We start from the raw sequence: 7,638 nt of genomic DNA, 5'->3' as shown, positions 1-7,638 counted from the left end.
GGCAGTTAGGGACAACCAGGCTGTCAAGGGAGTGGTTAGGGGGTGATCAGGCTGGCAGGCAGAACCAGTTAGGGGCAATCAGGCAGGCAGGCAGGCAGGCAGGCAGGCGAGTGGTTGGGAGCCAGCAGTCCTGGATTGTGAGAGGGATGTCCCAGATTGAAGAGGGTGCAGGCTGGGCTGAGGAACACCCCCCTCCCGCCCCCCCGTGCACTAATATCATGCACTGGGCCTCTAGTGATATATGAACACATAAAGAATAAAAAGTTGCCTGGCTGGCATGGCTTAGTGGTTGAGCATCGACCTATGAACCAGGATGTCACGGTTGGGTCCCTAGTGGGGTCCTGCAGGAGGCAGCTGATCAGTGATTCTCTCTCATCATTGATGTTTCTGTCTCTCTCTCCCTCTCCCTTCCTCTCTGAAATCAATAAAAATATATTTTTTAAAAAAGAGTAAAAAGATGTACTTTTCAGTAGTGGTAAGTTTTACAAAGAGACATCATAGTTATATGATAGAGATCAGTGGCTATTGTTCTATGGAAAGTCAAATAAGACATCTCTGAAGAGGTGTCATTTGAGCTGACATGAATATGAAAAGACATAGCCAACCATGGAGAACCTGGGACTCAGAGACAAATATCAAATATGATCTATGTAAGTATGGGGAACATACAGCAAGCTAGGAACAGTGAATGAGGGGGGAAGTGAAAGAATGTGAATTTAGAGAGGTGGGCAGGGTTCCATTCATGTATAGCAATGAAGGTCATGGGGAATGGGTTAGATTTGAACAAGATATGATTGGAGAGTTTTAAGCCAGAAAATAATAAGTTTTGATTTATGTTTTTAAAAGATCTCATGGCTGCTGCATAGCAAATGAAGAAGGCAAATAATGGAAGCAAGAACTGGGAAACACAAGCACAAAGATATTAAATGTTTTCTCCTAGGCTACAAAGTGAGTCACAGAATAAGAACCCTTGTCTTCTGACTCAAAGTCCAATTCTTTTACCATTTTATTAAATTGAAGATGACCTTATGACCTTATCATCTTATATTTATTTTTCTATCATTTTTTACTCCAGACATGATTTTTCTTCCCATCTTCTCAGATTATTGTAACAGTTACTCAATTATCTTTTAATTTATTATTTTCATAGGTTGACCTTGCTAAGTTATAAAAGCATTTTGCATTGTCTTTATTAAGGTATGCCCTTTTTGAAGGTATGCTTAGTGCATGTGTTATATCTTTAATTAAATGTAAAAATATAGCTTTGGGATAAAACTGAACAGATTAATGCCTTTCCTACTGAGAAAGGACACTGAGAAATAGGCAAGAGTGGAGGAAAACAAAATCTTAATGTTTACAAGTGCTTCTCATCAATGGCTTTCACTGATTCTATTTAATTTTCCAGGAGAAAAATAATTACTTTTATAAAATACTTCTTGTTGAGAAATTTGGGTGTATGTGTGGGATAATTCATGCACTAATTTGTTCATTTATTTCTACATTCAACAAATCTTTTTTTTAAAATATAGTTTAGTTTATTGATTTTTTTTTTTTTTTAGAGAGAGGAAGGGAGAGGGATAGAGAATTTGAAACATTGATGAGAGAGAAACATCGGTCAGCTAGCTGCCTCAACCAAGGTGCATGCCCTTGATCAGAATGGAACCTGGGAGCCTTCAGTACTCAGGCCGACGCTCTATCCACTGAGACAAACCGGTCATGGCTCAACAAATCTTTTGGAGTAATTTGTTGTGCCAGGGATGGATGTTTTCACTTTTTTTTTAAAGAGTGGAGATTTTAGATGAAGAATGGATATTATTTGTGCTCTCCCAGGAGCATACCCATGCCTTTCCCTTTTCCCTTGCCCCACTCCACTCCCTGCCCCAGGCATGTTACCATTAGCTGTCTCACTCTCAAATTCCAATGGCCCTTCCTTTATCTCTATTAACTTGTTTCCTAAGCCCATTTCTCTAATTTTTTATTTTTTAAAAAATTTGAAATGTTTTTTATTTTCTCTAACTGCTGGTAAATACTAGGTTTGTGTCCAGCCTCCCTTCTGGTCTATCCATGTCATGCTCCCCAACCCCCCCCCCCAAAAAAAAAAAAAAAAAAAAGATGGATACTATTTAGCCATGTTAATTTGATTGCAAAAGAATGTAACTGTTACCAATCTCCTCATTTATTATTTTTCCACTAATTTGTTCATTTATTTCTACAGTCAACAAATCTTTTTTTAAAAATATAGTTTAGTTTATTGATATATATATATATATATATATATATATATATATATATATATATATTTTTTTTTAGAGAGGGGAAGGGAGAGGGATAGAGAGTTTGAAACATTGATGAGAGAGAAACATTGATCAGCTAGCTGCCTCAACCAAGGTGCATGCCCTTGACCAGAATCAAACCTGGGAGCCTTCAGTACTCAGGCCGACGCTCTATCCACTGAGACAAACCGGTCATGGCTCAACAAATCTTTTGGAGTAATTTGTTGTGCCAGGGATGGATGTTTTCACTTTTTTTTTTTTTTTTTTTTTTTTACTTCTGAGTGTGAATCTTTCTTGGTTTGTCTATTATTTCTTGGGATAATTTACTTCTATCACTTTGTGTGTTTTAGCATTTAGTTACAGTGTCCTTGTATATTTCTGCCATGTTGACCATTTTAATCATCTTTCTCCTTGTTAATCCCTCCCTATGCTTCCCTGGCTCCTCATCCCCAAACTGTACTGCATTTGTTGGAGTCACTTGAGCTTGTTTGCACATTCTAGCCCTGAACATTCTCTGGAAATTGATCTGTCCTTCATCGGTAGTATCTCAGAAATCTTTCTTGAGTAACTAACAGTACATGATAACAAAAGTCAACTTTACTGATAGTCCTGTTTGTGGTTCCTTTGCTTCCAATCTACACTAATAAAAGAAAAACATGTAAATCGACCATACCTCTGCTATGCCCACAAGCCACGCCCACCAGCCAAACAGGAGTGAGTATGCAAATTAACCCAACCAAGATGGCGGCGGCCATGGAGCTGGAGCAAGCAGGTGGCTTGGGTTGCCCTGGCGATGGAGGAAGCCAAGCTTCCCACCCACCCTGGCCGGCCCTAGCCTCCGCTCAAGGCTACAAAGTTTCAATTATATAAGATAAATAAATCCCAGATACCTGCTTCCAGCTGCCCCTGGCCTCCGCTCAAGGAGGCGCTGGGAGCCTGGGTTGCCAGGCTCTGCTCAAGGAAGCACTGAAAAAAAAAGAAAGAAAAAAAGGAGGGGCTGAGAGCTTGGGTTGCCAGGGCTGGGGGGGTGATCAGGCCAGGATGGGATGGCAGTTGTGGGTGATCAGGCTGGTGGGGGGGCGGGGACGTTGGGGGTAAGCAGACCAGCAGGGGGGGCCAGTTGGGGGTGAGCAGGCCATCAGTGGGGGTCAGTTGGATGTGATCAGGACAGCGGGGGGGCAGTTTGGAGTGAGCAGGCCAGCCGGTGGGCAGTTGGGGATGAGCAGGCTGGCATGGGGGGCAGTTGGGGGTGATCAGGCTGGTGGGGGGGCATTTGGGGGCGAGAAGGCTGGCAGGCAGAGTGGTTAGGGGCAACCAGGCAGGCAGGCAGGCAGGCAGGTGAGCGGCTGGAGCCAGCAGTCCCAGATTATGAGAGGGATGTCCGACTGCCGGTTTAGGCCCGATCCCTGTAAACTGGCAGTAGGACATTCTTCAAGGGGTCCCAGATTGGAGAGGGTGCAGGCCAGGCTGAGGAACACCACACCCCCCCCCCGTGCACGAATTTTGTGCACCAGGCCACTAGTTTCTAATAATAACGCTTTTTCTTTTTCCAGTGACCAGTTCTTCACTTGAAATTCTGCAGTAATCTTTAAGAATCTAGCTCTAAAATTAATGATTTAGGATAATATGTATAAGACAGGTGATTAGAAATATTATATATCTTGCATTAATCAGGAAAATGTAGTAGAGATATGGGGTAAATTTTTCTCTATTTTCTCCCTCTCACCCTGTAGGTGTATATATCTATAGCGTTATAATGGAAGAGAAGAAATTAAAAAGAGAGAAAAAGCTAGCCACACTCTACTAGTCTTTGCTTTTAATATTCTAATGATGAGTCTTATAATTAAGTAAAAGAAAATCAAGGGATGAAAGAGGAATTGTGATATTATCCATTCACCTCACAGCTCAGTTACATAAATGGATTTCTTTCTTAAATTAGTTGACTAGTGAAGACACATTTGAGAAAAGCATAATGGTCCCAGCCCTTATGTCTCAGTTGGTTGGAACATTGTCACATACACCAAGAAAGTGACAGGTTCCATTACCTGTCAAGGCAGGCACATACCAAGGTTGCGGGTTTGACCCCCAATAGAGACACCTGTGATAAGCAACCAATTGATGTTTCTCTCTCACATAAATGTTTCTCTCTCTCTTTTCCCCCTCCCTCTCTCTCTTTCTAAAAATAATGAATTAAAATGTTTTTAAAAAGAAAGAAAAGCATACCAGGTTGAATCTCTTTAAGGCAAACTCAAGTTAACTGCATAGTATGAGCTTTTGGGAAACTTATTAAAATAAATATATTGCTACACATCACATTATCAGTTAGCAAAATCTAGCATTAAGGAATTACTTCTTTGAAATGTATTTTCATATTAAAACAAGTGATGTAAAGACAAAGTGATAGGAGAGGGATATGTAGGGGAGGAATATGTTAAACCTATTTGCATTCTACTCAAATTTTTTCATTCAGTCTATTTATTTGAGTGTCTATTTATTATTAATCACCTCTCAGTCTGTATTTTTATCTATATTAAACTTTAAACATTGATTTTACTTCATCACTTCAAATATTTGAGATATGATGTACTATTTTAAAGCTGGGTTTTAAGTATGATAACTGGATAAAGCACTGTCAGGGCACACAGCAGGAGCCCCGCAGAGCTCTGGTGCTCTGAGTTGTTTTGAGTGGCTGTGAGTCCATGTATTCTTCTAAATTCTCCTATCTGACTACGCCAGGGCTGGTTCTTCTCGAACCTTGCCCACTGTATTAACTCTTGGGAACTTAGTCCAAGTTTCTCCTTTATTCTCTGCTCACTAGTAACAGGTGTTGAGTCTGAGCCCCTCTGCCTGGGGCTGGACCTCCTAGGATGCTGGGTCTTAGATGGAGAACCCATGAGAGGTTGTCGGTGTATAAGAATGAGTCTTTATTGCAGAAGCCAGTGGCACAGCCATCAGACAAGAACAGTCCTTACAGCAAAGTCCATACAGGCAGGCAGCTGCACACCAGCTGGTGAACATATATCTTTCCCATAAAGCAGCATCAGTCCTGTACCCACAGCTATTATCTGAGCAGCCACACGCTGCCTCTTAGACTCACCACCTGACATCGTAGTGGTACCTGAGCTCTCTGGCTCAGCAGCTCCTCCTGCCCAGCTGCTCTCTCTAGCAGACTTCTTTATACACTCCATCCTAGCTACTCTCTCTCCATACTCCAGCAGACTTCCTCTCACTCCAGCCCACTCCACTTAGCTCCAGCCAACTAGCTGGTCAGTAACCTACTTTTATACCATTTAGACAAAGAAGGCTTCATGCCAATAGTTACATCAATCATATAGGCTACTGAAGGGCACAGTGTACCGTGTGTCCTTGCACCCGCTCATGGTATCTTGGCCTGATTAGGATTCCCAGGCTCAGAGTCCTTGAACATTCTGTTTAGGCTCATGCCCAGAGCAGCCTTTGATCATTCTGGTGTATTGATAGCAAGGCCTTGTGCTCCCACCGGCCTTGACTATCCGGGGACCTGGCATGGTTCCCACAAGCACTCATTCACTTATCAAATGAAGCTCATCTGTATAGAGTGAAAACAGTACAAAAGAAACTATTTCAATCAATGGAAGTGACTTAGAATAACAGATTGGAGGAAAAGCATAGGTAAAATTATTTATTGTACAAAAATTTGATAATCAAGTCAAGCATTTTTTTCCTATGGATTAGCTGATAAGATATGGGGATAATTGGCAGTGGAAATTTCTAGGATATTTTATCTAGAACACAAGCAGTGAGATAGTATAGCCTTCTAAGAACTTGGAACTTAATAAGAAGACCTTTTGCCTATAAAATATATACTTTACAAAATGAGTTTATGCTCATGGTCTCCACAACGAACACAATGGGGTAGAAAGCTAAGCCAGAGATTTTAAGTAGGGGAAGCAGCATGGGGAAATTTGATGGCTTTTAAATTGTATTCCAGATAAGTGCTTCTCAAGTTTATTATGCACACGTACCACCTCGGGATCTTGTCACATGGTATATTCTATTCAACGAGTTTGAGATGGGGCCTGAGATTCTGCACTGCTACTATGCTCCCAGGTGATGCTGGTGGCCACTTTGAGGAGGGGCTTTGGAAGTCCTAGGACTCAGAGTTGGACTTCCTTGGGACTGTAAAGGAAGTTGTGGAGTGGTCAAACGGAAGGCCTTAAGGCTCTGGCATCACTTTTATTTGATCATATATAGAAGTTGCACATTGGATTTTATTTGAGGAACCTTTTTTTCTGCTAAAATTTATTTTTCTTAGCCATTGGTTTTGAAATATTGAAAAAATAAAACAAAACCAAAAAAAACACACAAAAACCACCACACTAGGTTTTCATAATGTCTCCACAAGATGTCTATGCTCTTCTCTAAAGCAAGTAAAATCAAAGACAAAATCTCTAAGAAAACTGCCAGTACTATCATTTTGAAGTCATTTTTACAGTAAAACTGCTAGTAAGTGGTAGAGTCAGAGGTTAGTCCCACATCTTTTGGGTCTAGGGCTCTTGTCACCATACCACATGTTTATTTAAATATTTCTAGAAGTCAAAAAATAAATATGGCTCTTTTATTCATGCTGAGTAATGGAGGAATCATTGACTTTTCTAGAGGATTTTATTTAAAAAATTAGAGAGTAATTGCACAAATTGGAAATGAGAGCATGATTTATAGATGATTCTTAAATATTTTGGGGAAATTCAGAATTAATGAATCATGGAATTTAAAACTGAAAGGAATCTGGAAGATTTTCTAATTTGAATAGTTTGTTGCAGTCTCAGTAGTTAAGTAACTAGTCCCAAGGTCACCCACATAGTTAGTGGCAAAATTTGGACTATGCCTTGATCTCCTGATTCTTATACGAATATTTATGCACTGTTTTTAGTCCTGTAACAAACTTCCTACTAGTACTGATAATGTAAAGCCACTATGTCAAGCTGAATATTTCTTTCTAAACCCCTACCTCCAACTCTCCTGTTGGTTCTATCGTTTGATGAAGATATAAATAGAGCAGAACAGCAGATAGTGGGATCAACAGAAGCCAAAGAACATACACTGGGGAATTGAACATTGACCAAATTGCATAAGTCCTGCTTGTTCTTCACTGTAGACATTTTCATCAACATGCATGCTTCAGATTCTTTGGTTTAAGTGCATTCTAGTGCAAGAACCCCTCATTGAGATACAGGGTAAAGGGTAGAATTTCATGATAGGGTAATGTGAAGCCATGGTTAAACTAAGAGATGGCATTGAAGGAACTTTCATACATACAATAAAAAGTTTTTAAAATCAAATTGCAAAATTATTTCTAAATATACTTATTACTTTAATAGAGTAG

This window comes from Cnephaeus nilssonii (assembly GCF_951640355.1).
Source record: "Cnephaeus nilssonii genome assembly, chromosome: 3".
In the NCBI taxonomy this organism is placed as follows: domain Eukaryota; kingdom Metazoa; phylum Chordata; class Mammalia; order Chiroptera; family Vespertilionidae; genus Cnephaeus; species Cnephaeus nilssonii.
This window is presented reverse-complemented; position numbering follows the sequence as displayed.